This window comes from Seriola lalandi, unplaced genomic scaffold, assembly GCF_002814215.2.
Source record: "Seriola lalandi dorsalis isolate HSWRI2012SDOR001 ecotype SW California unplaced genomic scaffold, Sedor1 jcf7180002054735, whole genome shotgun sequence".
Classification (NCBI taxonomy): Eukaryota; Metazoa; Chordata; class Actinopteri; order Carangiformes; family Carangidae; genus Seriola; species Seriola lalandi.
In genome coordinates, this window is record NW_019525288.1 from 2,756,885 (window position 1) to 2,776,668 (window position 19,784).

Genomic DNA, 19,784 nt, shown 5'->3' on the forward strand with positions numbered 1-19,784 from the left:
AGAAAGTAAAACAATGAACTGCTCTTTCTTGTATCTTTATTCCTCAATGCAATGAGATGTGTTACCGGCACAGTAAAAAGTAGAGTAAAAACATGGAAGCTTATAAACATTTCTTCACAAATTAGTCTCAAATTAGAAGCTATAGATTAATCAGTGGATTTTAGAAAATAAATCAGTGACATGGTGGAAGAAGTACACTAAACTTTTCTAACCAAAAGAAGAAAAAAAAATCAATTTGCAAAATAAGCTTTGGCTTCAAACTTTCTGTGGGAAGGTTTGTTGCTTGTTACTCCTCTGTTGTTCTGGGCTGAAGTGTCTCAGTAATGGATACAGCAGGTCGTGGCTCAAGTTGGACGAGTTGGGTCGTTGATTCTAATGGGGATGGAGCTATCTTTTCTAAGGTTGTGTGGTCTTTCAGGCTGCTGTCGCTGATCAAACAGACTTTTGTCGTCATTTGCAAAGGTGGCAGATGCGCGGGTGATACATGCACAGCAGGGGAGGTCATCACTTTGGCTGCAGGCAGAGCCTGTTAAAAGTTTCAGTAATGTGCTGCTTATGCACAAACACAGCTGAGGACGTTCTCCTTCGGTGGTTGTCAAAACCTTCTCCTAAGAGAGAAATCTGGAGAAGCAGATGCAGTTTTCTCAAGATTCAGTATCACTTGTTCTAAAATTAAATAACCTGCTTCCAACCCTATTTTAATATTACAAAGGCACCTATACCAATACACAAGAAAATGTCTTGAATTAGGTTAAACTTAAATATAACTAAGCTTTGGAAGAAAAGAATTTTAAGAAGCAGAAAATGCAATTTATATTTTGAAAAACAAGCACATCCAGAGTGTGTTTGCAACCAGAAATTAGTGCAAATGTAAGGAATACTTTAAGGATACTTTTGTCAGGAAACAATATATAATATTGTATAAATATCCATAGTATTGAAATCTTGCCAAAAAATAGTTTTATTCTGTTAATAGTAAAGGAGTAAAGATGCACGGGTGATAAACATGTGTTTTGCATATCCTGTAAATGAGACTGAAATGTATTGGAGATAGTGTTAGTAGGCCACAGATTTATTGATCGGATTTTAGTGGACTTCTGAAACTAGACTGAGCTCCTTAGTATGCACTAAAACTGTGTAAACACAATTTGGACTTTTCAGCTTCCTGTTATGTGTTCATTCTGACAGTACAATATGATATCTGGTCCAATTCTGTGTGATGCAACCCCATTACATGATGAAACTTTAAATCACTGTCACAAATTCCCACAAAGTCACAAAAAGCATGAAGATCAAAAAGCTTGAACATATTTAATACATGCTCATATTGAAGCATTTAACGATAAGTAATTAACTATTTTAAACTGTTGTATGAGGAAATAAATGGCAAATTAAATGCTATATAGGCACATGTACAGCGTTGAAAGGGTACAGAGGTACACATCTCTGAGCATAGTGTAGTGTAATGTTATTAGCAAAATGCATTGTAACTCTCATTACTGTAACAAAGTTGTTTTTGTTGTACGTTTTGGAGATTTTTAAGTTTAAGTATTTTAAGTATTTAAAGTGTTTTACTTTGCTACAACGTCACGAGTAAAAACAAAAGTCACATGATGAAGTTATGATTAACCATGTGAGAATGCAACAAATGAAAAGTGCCAAATTTGATTTGATGCACCGCCCAGTAACCCTGGCAAGTGCCCCAAATTAAACACACCTGCCATGTTGTGTGACCAACAGGTGCATGCTAGGTCTGGCTATATGTTAAAAATGACAGCGGATCATTCAGCTGTTACTTGTACGTTTGCTTCCACTGTCAGTGAGGTGTGCACCACCTTTCTGCTGCTTTTGATAATTCCTGTTATAACTGCAGAGCTCATTCACCTCAGTGATTGAAAACTTGGAAGGGCGCAGTGAGACAGAGGCTGAGTAGACTGGTTATACTTGGCATTAAGAATGAACTAGCAGTTTATGTTGTTTGAACATCTCCATTTTCAGCTGCTTTATTCTCCTGTTAATTCTATAAGAAGTGGCAGCTATTTGATTTATGTAGCTTAGTACTGCTGCATTAAATCTATGGACACTTGCTGTGGTGTTGTAATTGTCAGTTGTATGCAGAGGCTGCTAAGTGCCTTGCTGGAATTCACTGGTTGCTTTCGGTGCAGTTCTCACTTGGGAACGGCATGTATTCCATTCATATCAGTTTAGACTCACTGATAGCCAGCAGCTAGGCTACAATCTACGTTTATCAGCCACTTGTAAATTACTTTGAATTGCATTAGATTTGTTTGAAAGGTGCTATATAAATAAAGTTTGATTGGTTGATCAACTTAAATGATCACTTTGAGCACAGAGGGGGCAGAAACTCTGTAATTAGTTGATACCGCTCTGTGATCTCTAGATTTTCTATGAGAGCCAGTCAGTTAGTCATCCTGAGTCACAACAGTCTAGTAAACTGCAGTGGGTTCGTATAGACAGTAATTGTTGTCATCCACAGAGGACTGGAAGATCATTCTGTTACAGGTAGAGGACAGTAGCACAGCAATGTCAGTATTTCCACTCTGATTTGATATAGCCAGAGATCCAGTTATATCTTTAAGTTAAACTTTACAGAAGCTCAAGCAAACATGTTCATACTGATTTATGCAAACAAAAGGAATTAAATACAAACATTTTTGTAGTCAGACCTTTTGTTTAGTACACCTTACTTGATGCTCTGATGCTGATTCGTGACAACATGATAATTATATTCTGTGATGTATTTGAATATTACATACATAGTACAGTATAATTAAGAAACACATGTAGTTAATTTTTAAAGAAGGTGTGCTAACCGTACAATGTCCTGATAACTGCATGACCCTTGTTTTGTCAGAATGATAAGCATGTCATTCTGTGAAACCAGGGTGAGGCAAGATCTAACTTGGGAAATGCATAGCTTGGTGAATTTTTGTTTTTGGAAATATACCAGGAAAATTTCAGACTTGCTTATCAGGTAAAATTTCATAGTTGAAAAGAAGCTCAAAGACAGTTCAACAAAGAAGAAAGACACCAGGTCAACAATGGTACCCCAACCTTCATCTAAAAGACTAAAATTGCTAACAGATGTTTAATAGCGAACACGCAGCACATTTCACACAATCAAAGGGGTCCTGAGACTGTACTGCTTTTACAACAGAAACATCAAAGAACCGCTCAGCAGCTGATGTGGCAGAACGCAAGGGGAAGGTGTGGAATACATTACATCAGTATTCAGAGATGCTGCTCGTGAAGGCAGCTTTCTGCTAATAGAGGGAGTTTCTATACTGTACACGTTGCTCTGTAAAAACAACTGATACCTTGTTTGACACCACTGATTACATTCCAGCTGTTTAAATTTTATAGAGCTAGTGTGGCCTGGCATTAAGGTTTGGTTATTCACAAATTAAAGTTGTCATAATGTCGGGAATGAGGCAAATATATTTGTGTAGTGTTTTAACTGCGTTTTGAATTACAAGGTTTAAGTGTAAGAGGTTCGCATCCTGATTAGACGATGTCCATATAAAGGTGTGAGCATTTTTTGCCCTAAATTCCTGGTGACTCTTCCTAAAACAATCTACATTTCAGCGTAGACATTTAATTTCTGAATTAAAGGACGGTTACATCCAAGCTTACTATATTCTGTTTCGAATATGTAATTCAATAGTGAAGGGTGGTATAGTTCAGTTGCTCAGAGACAGTGCTCCAGCCAGAAGGGCATTTGCCCTTCTGAAGTGTTCTCTCGAGGAAGATACATGATCTGTACCAGCTCCACCTATAAACCTGACCTTGGGTTCTGACCTCTCTTTGCAGGGGCAAGTTGATAAACTATCACATTGTTTTTATTGCAGAAAGGTTTCTTGAATGTTTTGAAGGTGTTATAACCTCATAAAAGCTGTAATCATCCAAATGAATGCATGAAAGAGGTCACAGATGAAGTGAAGTCTAGGGCTCAGATATTATAATGTTTTATTTTTATTCTTCTCATGTAATAATGTTGTCAAATCCATAAAAAAAAAATTGAAAGCTCAATATTTCCTAGCTATCGAGCATACTGTATATGTGTTCTTGAGTATTTTAAGAAAAAATTCAAATGTGATGTGGACCTTGATAGCAGGATCCTCCCAGCAAGTAAACCTGAAAGACATTTTCAGGAGTCTTCTGCCCTCACAGTGCATGTAATTGCACAACTACGTGCAAGCAAAACACACTTCCACTAAAGGTTAAAGACAGCAGATTGGCTATGTAGTGTTTACTGGAAGCAACTGTGAAATTGTTAAACCATGTTGGACAACAGCTTGAATGGCAGTGATTAATGAGATTCCCTAAACAACAGTTAGACCGAAGGTAATACACAAACAGATACACGAAAGCAAGGGTGTAGGTTTGTTGGCATGATATATAGAAAGTAGAAAACTTGTGGCACCGACAATTTGCTACTTTATTAGATGTAATCCATTTTTTTTTCACGCAACCATTAATAGACTTTCCTTTTAAAAAAAAAACAAACAAAAAAACACATTCCATAGGTTCTTTGTACAAGCATCTTATTATATGATCCATAGTTACGTTTTATTGTAAGGTGACCTCTGGTGGCGATAGTAATTATGACAGACGTGATGACGTAGATGATATCCAGACACTCCTACCATTGGGTTGCCGTAGTAGACAGAAGGGCTGCAACGTTAGGAAGTGTCGAGATAGAATCCACATCCTCATGTCATGCTGTAGCCGTCCCTTCAACCTTTGCTCTTAAAGTCCCTGTTGATATGCTCCTACGAATCGTATTGTTTCCATAACGATTACTTCTGGTAGGCCTGCCTCTGGTGTGCACCTATGGCTAGTATCTGAGGGTAGGGACAAACAACCTCGTGGTCATTTAGGTTGGAAGACTAGTTGACCATTAAGTAAAGCTGCTCTACAGCTTTGTTCGATGTTAATTTCGAGTTTACTTTATCACAGTGCAGCATATTATCTCCCTTATAATAGTTAAGAAAATAAAATAAACCTGGTGGTGATGTTCCCATAGGTACTCTGTGGGAAAAAGACACACATTGGACCTAAAATGCAAATCAAATATTAAAAAATCATTTCATTTATTCATTTTGTGTCAGTAATTTTTTTTTTTTTTTTTACAGTTTCAGAAATTGGTTTAAAAAGCAGAAGAAACGTTTTTTTGAAAGTGACAGCATAGCCTGAGGGGGGACAGCTGCACTTGCCCAGTTGGATGTGAAGCTATCATGTCATCATCCTTTTGTTTAAAAAAAAAATGGGGACACATTGTCCAGTGTGGCTGATGTCCATGCAGGTGAGTGTCAGTGTTTATGGCAGTTAAGTGAGAATTAGTGTTTACACAGATGGTCCTATTAGTTTGGAACAGAAGGAGTAGGGTAGCATGGCAGTTACTGAGAAACATTAAGGGTAAATGGTGAATTAATGGTGCACAGTTTGTGATTTGATTCTTTTGAAACAACAATAAAACAGTGGTAAATGTGAAACAGGCCTGTACAGTTCAGATAGTCCACTGATCATGTTGTATGCATAAATGTAGTGCCTTGTTTTGATGTTAATAAAACTATTTTTTTTCTATTTTCATTATCACTGAATTATATTTAGATTAAAACCCATTCCATAACCTTAAAGAAGACCCTAAATTTTAGATTACTATAGAATCCACAGTAATAATCCAAACTTAAACCTTAACCAATAGCATGATACTTACATTCTGTCTACACAACTTATGTGAGCACCACATTATCAGAGCAGCAGCACCAACTTCAGAGCCTCATTTGTGTTGACACAGGGTGCGTTCAGGCACAGTATGGAGTACAAGTTACCCGAGTTTGGGTCCAACATACTATAACTGTAGTTATGAAAGTAAATTGGAAGAGGGAATGTAAAGATATACTTTGGGTTGCATTTATATGCATATAGTGTGATTGACATTCAAGCCATTACATGTCCTGCGTAGCCAGCTGAATTAATTGAAATAGAAGCACATCTGCTTCATCAGACATGCATGAATAGGACAATGAAAAACATGACTGAAATGCCTCCTGTGTAGACACACAATTAGGCATAACCCTGAACGCAACCTCAATCATAAAACAAATCTTAAAGCTAAACTCTAGCCCAGAAATAACCCAGAATTAACTAGACCAAAGTGATGACTCTTCCAATCCAATCCAACCAAACCCAACCCAATCCATTCCTTGTTTGTCTGTTTATCAGTCGGTTTGTTCCTGTATGCTTTTTGCGCACCGCAGGTAAATAACTGTCGGCCTATTACCTTTTCTACCAAGCAGATTACTCATATAGCACAAGCACAGCAAAGCATGAGCCTAATTATCCTCCACTGCACCAAACTGCAGTTGTCTTTGGCTGTAAACAGTGCAATCAGGGAGGCAGCCATGTGGAATGCATCAGAGGTTCCTCACTCACAGACTCCCAGGTGAGTTTGTATCTGTCTGTAATGGACATAAATGAAGAGAGGGGTAGGCAGAAAATGGAGCCTAGCAGAGGGGGGTGGGGACTTGCAAATAGCATAATAGAAAATATGATTGAAATGTTTGCTGCCCAACCTTTAAAAATTGCTTTAAAATCAATCCCACCTCTTAAGGGAACAAGCACAATTTGGAAAACACGTGTTTCTTGATTTATCCAGTCTTTAGATGAGAAGATCCATATCAATTTCAACTCTGATCGTCCAGTACAGAGAGGTCGGCAACGTGTGCCTGGCTTAGTGCAATTTGAACTGGAAGGAAGGAGAAACTGCTAGCCTAGTTCCAAAATAAAAAATGCTTTCCAAAAACGTGCAACATTGTGCAAACCTGGCAACCCCAACAGGACGTTTTACTGCACTAAATTAGGCCTACTTCCTAATGTCTGTCCAATAACCACCACAACGTACTAATAACAATATACTGCTTCAGTTTAATTCCATTAACAATATCTGTAGACTTACATAAAAAAAGGCTTTAGTGCTTTTAAAGTTTGCTTTTTGTGATGAAATTTTTGTGATGAAATTTTAGTTTTTCAGTATCATAGATGGATCTTTTTTTTTTTTAAATATGTATTTGCTCAGTGCTTGTTCAGACCACTGTTAATACTAAATGAGCTGGAATAGCATACTGTTGTACCAATAACAGTCTTTTTCTGTAGGTTTTCAAACTCGAGACTGTGTCTCTCACCTGTCAATTGAACAAAACACACAACTTTAAATTTACTGTGGATTCATCTTGCTTTCCTTTCCTTCCCAGCCAGCTGTGAAAGTGACTGAGGTTAAGCTCTGACAGCAGTGTTTTCAGCTTAGGTTTTCATGATATTGAAATGGTTTCCTTGTAGCTGATGCAGCATAGTGAGTGTGGCACTCAGTGAAAAAATATAAAACAAAACAAAAAAAAAACAACAAATAGGTTTCAAAGGTGCAGTTACATTTCAAAAGAATCTTGTCTTGGTTGTTGCTGTAAGTATCAATTATAATGATTTTGCTGTAAGTGTTTCTTATAATGAAGTTGCTCCTTTTCTGAGTAAAACTTAACTGAACACCATCTGCTTTCCAAATGCCTTGAACGTCACACGGGACCTCACAGTTATTCCTGCAAAGTGTACAGTTATATCATGTTAGTATATTTGAGCAGCACACTGTATTGAGTTGTGTAATGTCTGTAGCTTTGAGTCAAATAGTGATTACTTACCATGTGCAAGCAATGATTTATCTACTCAATCTCTTTAGGAAATAGAAAACATTTTTTAACAGCTCAGTCGCAGACTTTGTGTATTTTGATTTCTACAAATCAGGGGATCTCAGTTGAGACCATAACGAAATCATCATTAAAGCTGCTTAACACAAAGTGTCAATGGTCGAGCCTAACAGCCTGCAATATAACAATTCCACAAACGTTACTGACTTCCTCCTTCTCATGTTGAAGGGGCATAATCCAGACTGAAGAATGATTACTGTAACTCAAACTTTGGGGGAAAGAGTTTATTGAAAATATCCTGCAAGAATTAAAAATCTGATTACATGGGTCTGAGAAAACACTTGGATCTAGCAAAGAATGCTGCACTGCCATGTCCAGTGAATAGTCAGTTTTTCACACTGAACCAACAGGCTACCTAACAAATGCAGTTTTGTGTAAGTGCAATTCGGGACAGTAAATACAACTTACAAATCTTGATTAATATCACAGGCCTGCCTCACACAGTAAGTTCAAACTAGGAAGCCTTTCAAGTTTTCCCATCTTCAGTAATAACGCAGGAGATCGATGACTCAACCATGAGTGTCCTCAGGAGGAGAAAGACTTTTTAAGATGTAATCACACAAAGATCAAAGTACTTCACATAAGAATATACTGTTGATGTATCATTGCGGTGGAAATAAGATATAATTCAGATGGATAAATTATATACAATATGATATAACTGCAACCATTAACAGAACATTAGCAAATAAATCTGCCACATTTTTGCTGACATGCTCAACATTTAAAATAAGCTTCACTGCACTTATTGTTGATTTTATGCTATTCTCTGGACTTCTTTCGGCTCCATAACCTTATGTGACCACAAACAAAGGCAGCACTTTGTTCATTGTGATGTATAACAAATATTATTTCAACCAAGTTTAAATTCTCTCCGAGCTGATTATAATAAGACAATTAAATGCACAGAAATAATTTCACTACATAAAAAGCATAAAAGTTTTAAAAAAAAGTACCAAAATACTCACACCATATATGTTGAACTCTTATGTGCACTTATGAGGAGTAAAGGATTTGTTATCAGAGGTCTGCACTTCAGGAGATTGAGAACTTTATAAACTAAAGAGCACTTAAAAATAGAAGCACCAGTATATGAGTCACTTCAATGAATAAACTAAATTTAAGAAAATTTGATGTTGTAATTATAATCTGTCATTTTATTTTAAGGATAGAATGTAAAACAAATCAGATGTTCAAAAAATCTTCCTACCTTTGCAATTGTACTGTAGCAGCCTGTTCTGTCGTTGACTAAAATTTGTTAGGATGTATAGCCTGCAGTGAAAACACAACTCCATCCACTTCCAACCTGAACCAATAGTTTTCTATCAAACCAATTGATCCTAACTTAATTCTTCTAAATAGCTTCATTAATTGCTCCACTAAGGCTCCTGACTGTACATCTCTTTTGCCTTGATGCACAACTCTCAATATAGTCTTACAGGGCACTCAAACAACTGAAAAATCACCCATATACAAGTTATTTTCAGCCTACTAGGTTTCATATAGTTAAGATACCGTGATCAAAAAAAGGGTTGTGTTTTTTTTTTTTCATTCGTGATGTAATTTAATTGACCAACTAATTTATGCTTCTTGATCCCCCAGATCATCTCACTAATGTTCCTATCTATCAAGCTGATGTGCAGTACTTTATTTTATTGAAATACTTTATACCAAATGTAAAGAACAGGAGAAGACTGGTTATGGTGGGATTAAAAGCAGAAAGAGACAACAGCAGGATGTGGAAAACTTCGAATGACTGACAGCTCAAATGTAGTGCCTTGATTGACATTGAGATTGATTGCTCTTTGGATCAAGAAATTGTAGCCCAGAGATGAGTGAGCAAAACTGTTAATATTTAAGTTCTAAATGGTAGAGGGTGGAATATGTGAATTGTTAGGTTTAACTAAAATAAAACTGCATATTAAGACTTTTGCTTTTGACCTCTAGTTTTCATCAGTATGATATGGTGCATTGATCAGATATACATGTTGTGACAGCAGGTGAAGACTCCACTTGTCAGTGTTGGACTCGCCTTAGGAAAAAGTTACAGTAGATTTAGACGCCAGCATGCACTTTACTTTAACAATTTTTAGTAATTAGGCTCAATGTTAGTGTTTCTGTGGGTGCAGTAGTCAGAGAGAGTCAGATAGACCAACTTGTGTTAGACTGTTCAGATGTTTGAAGTGGTGACCAGAGAGGCCTTCAGGTGCAATGACAAAGAGAACTTCCTCCGGCTGCCTGTTACTCTCCTTTCTTCAAAGTCCAGCTAATCCTCCAGAACTGTAACTACAAGTTCAACATTGCATTTCTGTCTGCGTGAAGAGACACATACTTTAGTCTGTGATGATTGTCTTTAAATGAAAAATTGTGAGCATAGATGAATCTCTTTCTTTTCCTGCCGCATATGAGCAAGAAACAAGAGGCTTCAGATTTCAAGGGTGCCAAGTACTTATTGATTGGCAGCATTAAAGCAGAGTCAAAACAGAGATTTGATAAAAGTTTAATCAAAAGATTTTATAAGCTATTTATGAAGACACACAATCTTTCTAAGAAATTCTGAAAAATGGCAGGATTTTATGAGGCTTTAGAAAGACAAGGTCATAAGTTTTTATTTATTCATGGAGAATATTTATCTTTGTCAGCAAATTTCTGCATTTATTAGATTTATTGTTAAATTTCAGAGATGATTGGGAGGAATTCGGAATCCCAGGACAGAGGTGTTTTGTGTCTGTAGGAAATAAACAATAAGCTGACATATCCCTCCAGAATAAGTACTGTTACGCATGGCAGAGTATGAATACGCTCTAATGAAAGGTTAAGGTGGTGTAGAGGGGGAGAACATGGCTATGAAAAAACTTGTGTCTCTGGAGCCACTCTGACCGACATACTACAAGCCAACAACATTCAAACATGATAAAACACAACTACTCTGTGATGTCAGGGCCAACGCCAGTGCTTTTTCCGACTGTTATTTTTGTGCCATTGCAATCTATTGAATTATTAATAGTAAGCAGTGGCATTTTTTATTCAATGTCCATGCTTCCTCTAGACTTCACTCAGCACTCAGGTAGTAACCGGCTAAAAGAGACTCTTGGCTTTTCTTTCTTCATTTTCTTGTCATGTCTTTCCAACCCTTCCAGCGTCCTTTTGCTATCTGATATTTCTCTCTCAAACTCCCCAGCCACATCTCAACCATACACACCTTCTGTCTTCACAGTTGTCAATCCCTAATAGGCTGACGGGTTTGTGGCAGAAGATGCTGGTTGATTTATTGGGTGCTCTAGGTTCTAGCGGTGCATGTCTGACTTGCATCTTCTTAGGGAGGCATTTAGCTCTTTGTCTCTCACAGATGTCCTCTGTAGCACATGTGCTAACCAAGTAAGGAATACATTATTTTTTATTGTGAACAGTATGGAATGCTACAAGCACTAAAGTTATACACGTTAGACATCAATTATAAAAACTCAATATTTTTGTTTGAAACATTTCAAGAAAGTGAATGTTTTCTACAGATAATAGATAGTTAGAACGCTTTCATAGAAAGGAAGCAATTCAAGCCTAGGTATGTGCTGACAACTGAAGACCCTGTCTTTTCTCATTCAAAAACCCACCGGTTGGAACCAGTATTCCAAGTCAGCGGCATCTTTTTCGACAGAAACCTGACATTGCGAGTAGCTTAAGTGCTGCTCTGCGTTTTCTGGTTTTCATGCACAATGACTCCTTGGGGCCCCAGCACTAAAAGCCATTAGCGCTCCCAGTGGCGTAAAACTTGCATGAATCTATAAATCTTTAAAGCCAGTGGATTGAATTTGTACTCCTGATAAAGGATAGGTTTTGGATGAACGGTGCCACAGCTGAATCAATTTTCCAACAGTACAGGCTCTGATGTTTATTAAAGCAGTAAGAGAACATGAAAACTTGATTCTCTAAGGACTTGTTATTCAAACACTGCAAAAGCCTCTTCAATGGATGGATCTTTAGCAGAGAAAGGAATCTATCCATTGAATCTTCTAAAATATTTAGATGTCACATTTTGATTTGCATGGGATAAGGACAAGATTTTTTTTTTTTTTTTTTTTTTTTTTTTTTTTTTTTTACAGCTGTTATGGTTAGAAACATGGAAAAAAGAAAAGAGAGCCAACGAACAAGTTCAACAGAATACAACCACTCATACTCATGTCTATTTCACTTTACAAGGCTGTTGCACATACTGGCCTTAGCACATATATTTCACCAAGATGTTCATCCTCTACTAACAGCTCTCAGAAAAAATAAGCCCATGCATGCGGTATGATTTTCCACTTTTTCTCTATTATGCCCATATACTGCACTTTTAAGGTTACCTCTTCTGTCAAAGAGGGGCTGCGAGAGAGACAGCACAGTGTTTATGCCAAACTGTGAAGGACAGTAGGAGGGGCAGACAAACAGGGAGGTGGGAATCCAATCGCCCAGCACAAGGGCGAATTATCTGACCAAGGTGCTGAGAGTGGGGTGTCTTCAGCCACTAATTGATAAGAGCCTTCTATCTTTAGTAAGCAGCAGTGTTTGGCTCAGGACATCAAAACCTTGGCTGTGGCTGAAAGGCTTGTTGTGTCCCTCTCCCTCCTCATCCCAGGCTATCAAGGGAGGGTAAAAGTCAGGATGTCACCTTGCCAGGGGGTCACTTCTCCACTTTCCTGCCTGAAATGCTGGAGTTGTTTTCACTAATGTGAATTTGAGCCTTCTGCTACTTCGTGTTATTTTCATACTAAAAATGGATGATAGCACCTTGCACCTACAGCACATCTGTTAGTGTGCTTTCACTGTTATTTAATCTCAGAGAAAAGCAAAAAAAAAAAAAAAAAAGATAATAAACATGACATTGTGTGTCCATTGTCCACAGTTAGTAAGGGATGCATAAGCCAAATACACTGTGCCAAAACCTGTAAAAGAATGATGCTGTTGAATAAATGCTCTAAGTCAAATTTATGATTCACGTTGTTCTTGAAAAGAATCTGAATTTTGTAAAGCGATATAAGACATAATTTCAACATCTACATAAACTCTCAGCACATATATTTTTGTCACACTGTTCAGATCAACATCTCTAGGACAGACAGGATCTTCATAGGTGTAGACAACAAATATGCAAATACAAATACACAGAAAGCACAAACATGACACCACAGTGGCATGAGGCCAAAAACAATACTCCTTCATATAAAATCTCTCTATCTGCCAGTGTGTTGGAGGCTCAACTGATGTAAATGAGTAGCTGCTGAAGATAAACAAACATTTAGACAGATATTAGCACTCACTGAAACTCTACTTAATGACATAAAGTGTTCATAGATCTGTCTTCCCCAAAACCAAATTAAAAAGTATGACACAAAACTCTAAATCTACTTTCTTTCTTTTTTTTTTTTTCTTTTTACAATGCCTTTAATTTATCTGTCCAAAATCAATTTAAAATTTTATATGGTCATAACATTTTTTTCTGTGGTGCCACCATGAGGTCAGAATTGTGGCTTGTTGACAAGAAATATATAAATACACATAAACAAATAAATATATAAATCAAATTGGCAGGTTGCCATGAATTTCACTGAGCATCCTCGAGCTCTCCAGAGAACGGACCTTTTCTATTTTGGTTCTTCAATGAACCACTCAAGAAGGCTCAAAGAAAAGCAGAATGGTCCTCGCACTGTCACACTGTGGGGAGTAATGTCATCTTTACAGGCAGCTGGTGGGGGTAACGCATAGAAACACACAAAATGTCATTCATTGCAAACCTGTCATGTCTCCTTTCAGCCCAGTCTGTTTCATCATCATTTTGGCTGACAATTAACTAACCTAGAAAATTTTACTTGAACCATTATTATAACTCTGGAAAAACATAGACATCTTGTTGAAATGCGTTTCTTTTATTACAAATTCTGTTTTTTGAGCAGGTTTTTAACCACATGAAAAAAGAAAAACAAAAAAAAACTGGTCTTAGGGATTATCTTTGTCCCCAACTACTGTTCATCTATAGAAATATTTGCACATCAAAGGGTGTTATATTTATATTAGTTTGTATGTGTGAGTGTACACTACTACTAGTCTAGCACAGAAAGGAAGAAATTGGTCCAACATAACCTCATAGTCACAGTCAATTCATGGACCAAATTGGTCAGTTTATAAGACTGTTAGCTCCTGACACATCCAACCAGCCCACACACTCACCAGACCACCACAGTTCCTGCTTGTTCGACTGATTTACCATTTCTTTTATGGAAATTGTAGTAAGGGCTGTGGCCATGACTGTTAAAACCATTTAATCAAATTTTGTTTGCTTCTATAATCCATATTGTAAGAAAGCTTTCAAATAGCACACTTTGACAGTATTCCAGTGTAATTTTTCTTATACTCTATATGTAACATGTTTACATTTGATTCATTGAAATTCTAAAATGGGACACGTTTTTATAAAAATATCAAAGGGAAATACTTTTATTTATTTTAAGTTTTTTTTTCTCCTTATACTTGAAACCTGGTGTTTTTTTATCTCTCGGGCGGTGCATGCCATACCATTCTCTTTAATTATTGATATTAGCTGCATACATGTCGTGTGTTAAAAAATTCATACATTTCTAAGTTTAAACTGTTCCCAGTGTTTAATTCACCCAGTGCTTCATCCATGACAAAAGGAAAAATACAAGCTACAATTTGGTGCCAACTGCTGCAAAGACAAGCTCATTTCTCTGAGGTCGTGGCATTGATTAGCCACAGATGCCCTGGAGCCCAAAGTGAGGCAGGTTGCAAGCTGACCTGAATTAGACTGTAAAGACGACATCTGAGCCAGTTCAATTAGCAAATTCTAATCCACACTGATTACTCTAAAGCCAAATCACTACTGATGGCTAACTCCCCTCTTGAGTGACAGTCAAGATTCCCAGATCGCTCTTTCAAATGCTTTGATAGGTTAAGTTAAAGGAAACTTCATCTACAATTGAATTTTTTTTTTCTAAACGGTATACAGTAAGTACAGTGAATCTACACAAAATGTCAAATGACTGTTAAAAAAATGCTACAATATATTTTGATATTTATCACACAAGCCCAAATGGCAGGATGTTACAAGTGTTAGAAAGGCAGAGAGAAGGGAGGATGTATGTTAATGATGCATTACCAACAAGCTGTTTAATGTCACACGTCTGCATAAAGCTGAAGCTATAATGGTGAAATATGTAAGTAACAAGGATAGCATCACTGCTGATTCACAATTAGTTTGGAAAACTGTTGCTGGGCTCCGTAAAATGCTAACAATGGAGCCATCTCATCCTGCACTAAATCTTGTTTACCTAGCCCAGTTATTTTCATATTGAGTCCTGGCTGAAATGTGCACTGAATATAGATTCCCCCTTTCTTCCTCTCATGGAATAAATTACTTAAAATTTTTATGGTGAAAAATCCAACCAGATACACAGGTTGCTGCTGCAGTAGTCATTACCTTTTGTCAAAATTACACACAAGGCTGGCTTTAGGTAGCTGGCTAACGATTGATTAATTACACATCAAAGGTGCCAAGTGGAGAGCAATATTCCTCCTCGGTGCCGAAATAATTCATAACTATTTAGAACTGAAGGTTCAAGCCAAGATAATAAAAAAATAAAATAAAATAAAGTAATTAAAAAGCAAATGAGTGAACTGTCATTGATGACATTTCCAGGAATGTTGGCAAGACAACCACACCGTTTTTTTTTTTGTTGTTTTTTTTTAATTGCTTCCATGGGGATGAACAAACATTTTCAATTATAGGTACCTTGTAGAGTTTTTGACCACTATGGAGCACTATAGAGCAGCTGTTTGTCTGAGGGGGTCTAATGTTTGTTTGTTTGTTTGCATAAAGATGCACGGGTTAACACAGCATTCCACTAATTGAACTAAGTCACAACACAATAGAAGTTTCTTGGGGACACTAAAAACATCAACATGCCCGTAATTAGAAAATGGCTAATGCTAGGAATATAGTCAATCTGGAGTAATACTGGAAATATTGCATTACTAGAATTGTAAAAGTAAAATAAAGTTCTGAACATCTCTGACAATTTATCAGCTTGTAGTGTGCACCAGAAATGTTTATGTTGTTGTGTTACAAATGTAAAATCTTTGCGTGTTTTCTAGCTTTAAGTAGTGAGCCGATGAATGAAACTTTTTTTATTATTATGTGATATACTGTGGAGTTGGGTTTAGGATCCACCTTGGCATTCATCTTTAGAATAATTTCTTTCAGCTACAGGGCAGTTTTATTGTTTGAAATTATGAAATTGTGACCAGGAACAGATGTTTACCCCAAATATCTCTGTTTTTTATATTGAATCTTAAGCAATGTTTGTTTGTTTGTTTGTTTGTTTGTTTGATGTTAAAACAATAGTCTTGTTTTGTCAAAACACAAAATACAGAAATATTTGCTATTGATTTTCTCTGCCTTTTGTGAATGATGAATAGCTTCCATTGTTTATCATTGCAATGTGAATGGCCCCTGTAGCTCCTCTAATGGCCACTCAGCTCATGGCAGCAGACAATAAGGTATACTCATGTTGTCCGTAAATTCTGCCTTGTCCTGACATCAGCTTACACGCCCAGCAAATCACTAGACTGGCAGATCTCAGTCCTCCCTTATCCTCCAATGGACTCCCTCTTCCCAGTGCTCCACTATGATTAATGCCCCACCACCATCAAACAACAAGTTGCATATCTAATGTAAAAACACTCAATGAGCCTTCTCAGGTGGGTTTGAGGGTCAGACGGAGTTTAAGACCTCCCATCACCACAAATCCTCTCAGTGTCCTTCTGAAGCTGCTCACAGCGGAGAAGGAATAAATTACAGGCTGAACAGAAACACTGGCTCCTTTTTAACATCAAATTATATTGTATAGTATTACTGTTATTTTTGTAGCCCTCTCCAGTCTTTCACATCCACAAACCCTAAAGCCCAGCTTTACTTTCACAATCACCATACTCACTCCAGAGCATGGTGAAATGAATGTGACCCAACCAATCTAACTTCTCAGATAGCATGAAACCTAAATCGCTCAAGTAAAATACACGAGGACCTCACAGAGTCATGTTCTCCTGTGAAACCTCTTTTTTTTTTTTTTTTTTTTTTAAACTTGATGGAAATTCACCAGCACCACAAATACTAGTACGATTTTCACAGATGCTTGCATTAGTATTCTGCGGGGATGTGTCCCAGCGACATGTAATACATCATAGTCACCAGGAGGCACTTCTACTGCAGAGTTGACGTGCAAATATGGGCAGAGCATGTTTCAATGTTTTGCGCTATAATCTTTATCCTAAAAATGTCCTCTGAAGTTTCAGGATAGACGCGTGTGTACATACATGTATGTATGTGCAGTTGCATACTGCATTAAAAAGCACTCACACGGTGGTATAGTAAATGGATTCCACACAACACTAACCTCCACCTGCTAAGACACACACACACACTCCAACACGTTGCACATCAGGGTCATAGAGTCTTTGCATCATGGGATATTTGTAAAATGTGATATGAAGGGGGTTGGGGAGTGTTTGTGTGTGTCTGTGTGTGTGTGTGTGTGTGTGTGTGTGTGTCATTGTGTGTTTAGGGACAGGAGTGTTCTCACCTCGAACAGTGAACAAGGCAGGAAGGCTGAGTGCCCTTGACTAACCTTGTAGGTTTTACTGTGCTTTTATGAGAGGGTATAAATCAACATGATGTTTTTTTCCCAAAAAAAAAAAAAAAAATGCTGCTGTTTTACAATGTGCAGCCACATTGACAAGGCAAATGTGCACCCCTATAACAAAGCCTATTACAAATACTGTCTGGAATACACCGGGCACTGAAATTCAATATAGCTCAAAATAATGAAAGGATGTCTGTGTTGTCCTGTGTCAGTCAGACTGGAGAAACAATGAGAAATATTTTCAGTGGACACATTAAAATGAATTACTCTTGTGGGGAACATAAACACAGTGCACTGCTGCTGTACTTGCAGGTGAATGGAAAATACACAAATTATCATATTGATTGCTTTTCGCCTCAATGAGGAGATTTCCATCTTTATTTCATAAAATGTGTACATACAAACAAAGGTTGGGAAGAAGAGGGGTTTAATGGCATCCACTGAGAGAGATTCTTCGTCTAGACAGTTTTCAACAGAAACCATAAAAGAGCAGCTCTCCACTACTGCTCTCTACAGTGTAAACAGCTCAGGCCCAAACCTCTCCACTCAACACATTTGCTCGCTAAGGCTCCCACTCATATATTCATGTATTCATGTGTTTATCAGAACTTGGCGGCTTGCGTTGCCATTTTCTCCTTATAATGATGAGCGAATGCACTTCCATAGTGGAATGGAAATAATCATGGATCCCATGAAAACTCAGACACACATTTGTTTTTTGTATTTTTTGTGTTGTTGTTGTTCTTGTTGTGAGATAGAGAATAGACAAGAAGTGATGAGAACTGCAGAGCGAGAGGCCAAATTTAGCCTATTTTCCATACCTTCTGTGCAAATTGTTACAACCAAAATCAGCTGTAGGTTTAATTAACGTTCTTGGTGGTGAGCTGTGAACCTTTTAATGAGATGCAAGTGCGCCATTTCATTCTAGCTGTGTCCTGGTGTCAGATTGGTTTTTGAAAAAAATCTTACCAAAGAATGCAGTGTGTGAGAGACGTAATACGTTAATTTGGTGATGTGCATATTCTTCCACCTCAATAACCTTGACATTTTTCAATATGTGTTTATGTACTTATAGTACATAAGTAGGTGCATGTGGTTTATATTTTTTCCCCCCAGTTTTTAGTTAGTTCAAGATATATTTGAAGGTGTGTTTGTGATATGTTTTCAGTTCTGACTATCAATACCTGATGCTGCAGGGCTCCGTGTCTTCCTACCTCAAACATGTCCATCTCCAACACTAGTGGGCAGTCACATTCCACACAGGTTCCTTCTGTGCTTTACCTGGATACCAGCGTGTTGCACACACGACCGTGAACACGTAGCTTGTAGCCCTCTTTGTCTTTTTTTGTTTTCCTCCCACTGTCTCTTTTATGTCTTTTCCTCAGCTCTTCACCAACTCAGTTGAGTTGCGTGGTAGAGGAGCAGCTGCAGCCACTGATCTGCCAAGCGGAGCAATCAGCAGACTGGTGAGGGAGAATGTCATCCTGGTGAGGACTAAGAAAATGGCTTTTTAATTAATGTTTTGATTTTTGGTAGTATATCACTCTTGAGACAAATGATTGAGCTGAGTGGCATTTAAATGAGAGGGTTACAACCACTGAATGACCATTCAAAGTCATCATGGAGTTTATTGGATATTAATTAGGGGATGAGGAGGAGGAGGAGGAGGAGGAAAAGAGAGGAAGCAGACAAATGCCCTCCCCAGATGAGAGAGAAGAGGGACAGGAAACACAAGGATTAAGAGAGGTTAATGTAATTTGAAATTTGAGTAGGGTATGTGTGTGAGAGAGATGGAGAGTGCATGTTGTGTTTGTGTGCTAAGACATTAATCAGTTTCTCTTGTGTTTGAATTGGAATTCATAGTATTTGTCTGTAACCACTACAACCATTTGAAATTTAGCAAATAATCAAGGAATTCTGCTACTACTCATGGTATAGAGAAACATTAGTGTATACAAGGGTGTTAAACCAGGCATGTGGTTTAATAGACAGTGTGGCTGGGATTAATAAACAGTACAGACATACTGCTAAACTTAGTGCATGAGTTCAAAGCGGGACTTCTGGCATTTCCCATTCAGAATAATGGAGAGAAAATGATCCAAGAAATGTTTGTTTAGGTGCTCACAACACTTTGTTAAGGATAGAGAAAGATTGGGGTCTGGTTTAGTACTGGAAAAAGTTCACAGTGACTTCAGATGCAGCATGTTTTTTTCACATTTAACCAGAGCCTGGATCTTTCCTTAACCTTAATGAAAGTGTTTTTGTTGCCTTAACCTAACCACAGACAGAACTCTGGATGCAAAACTTGGTC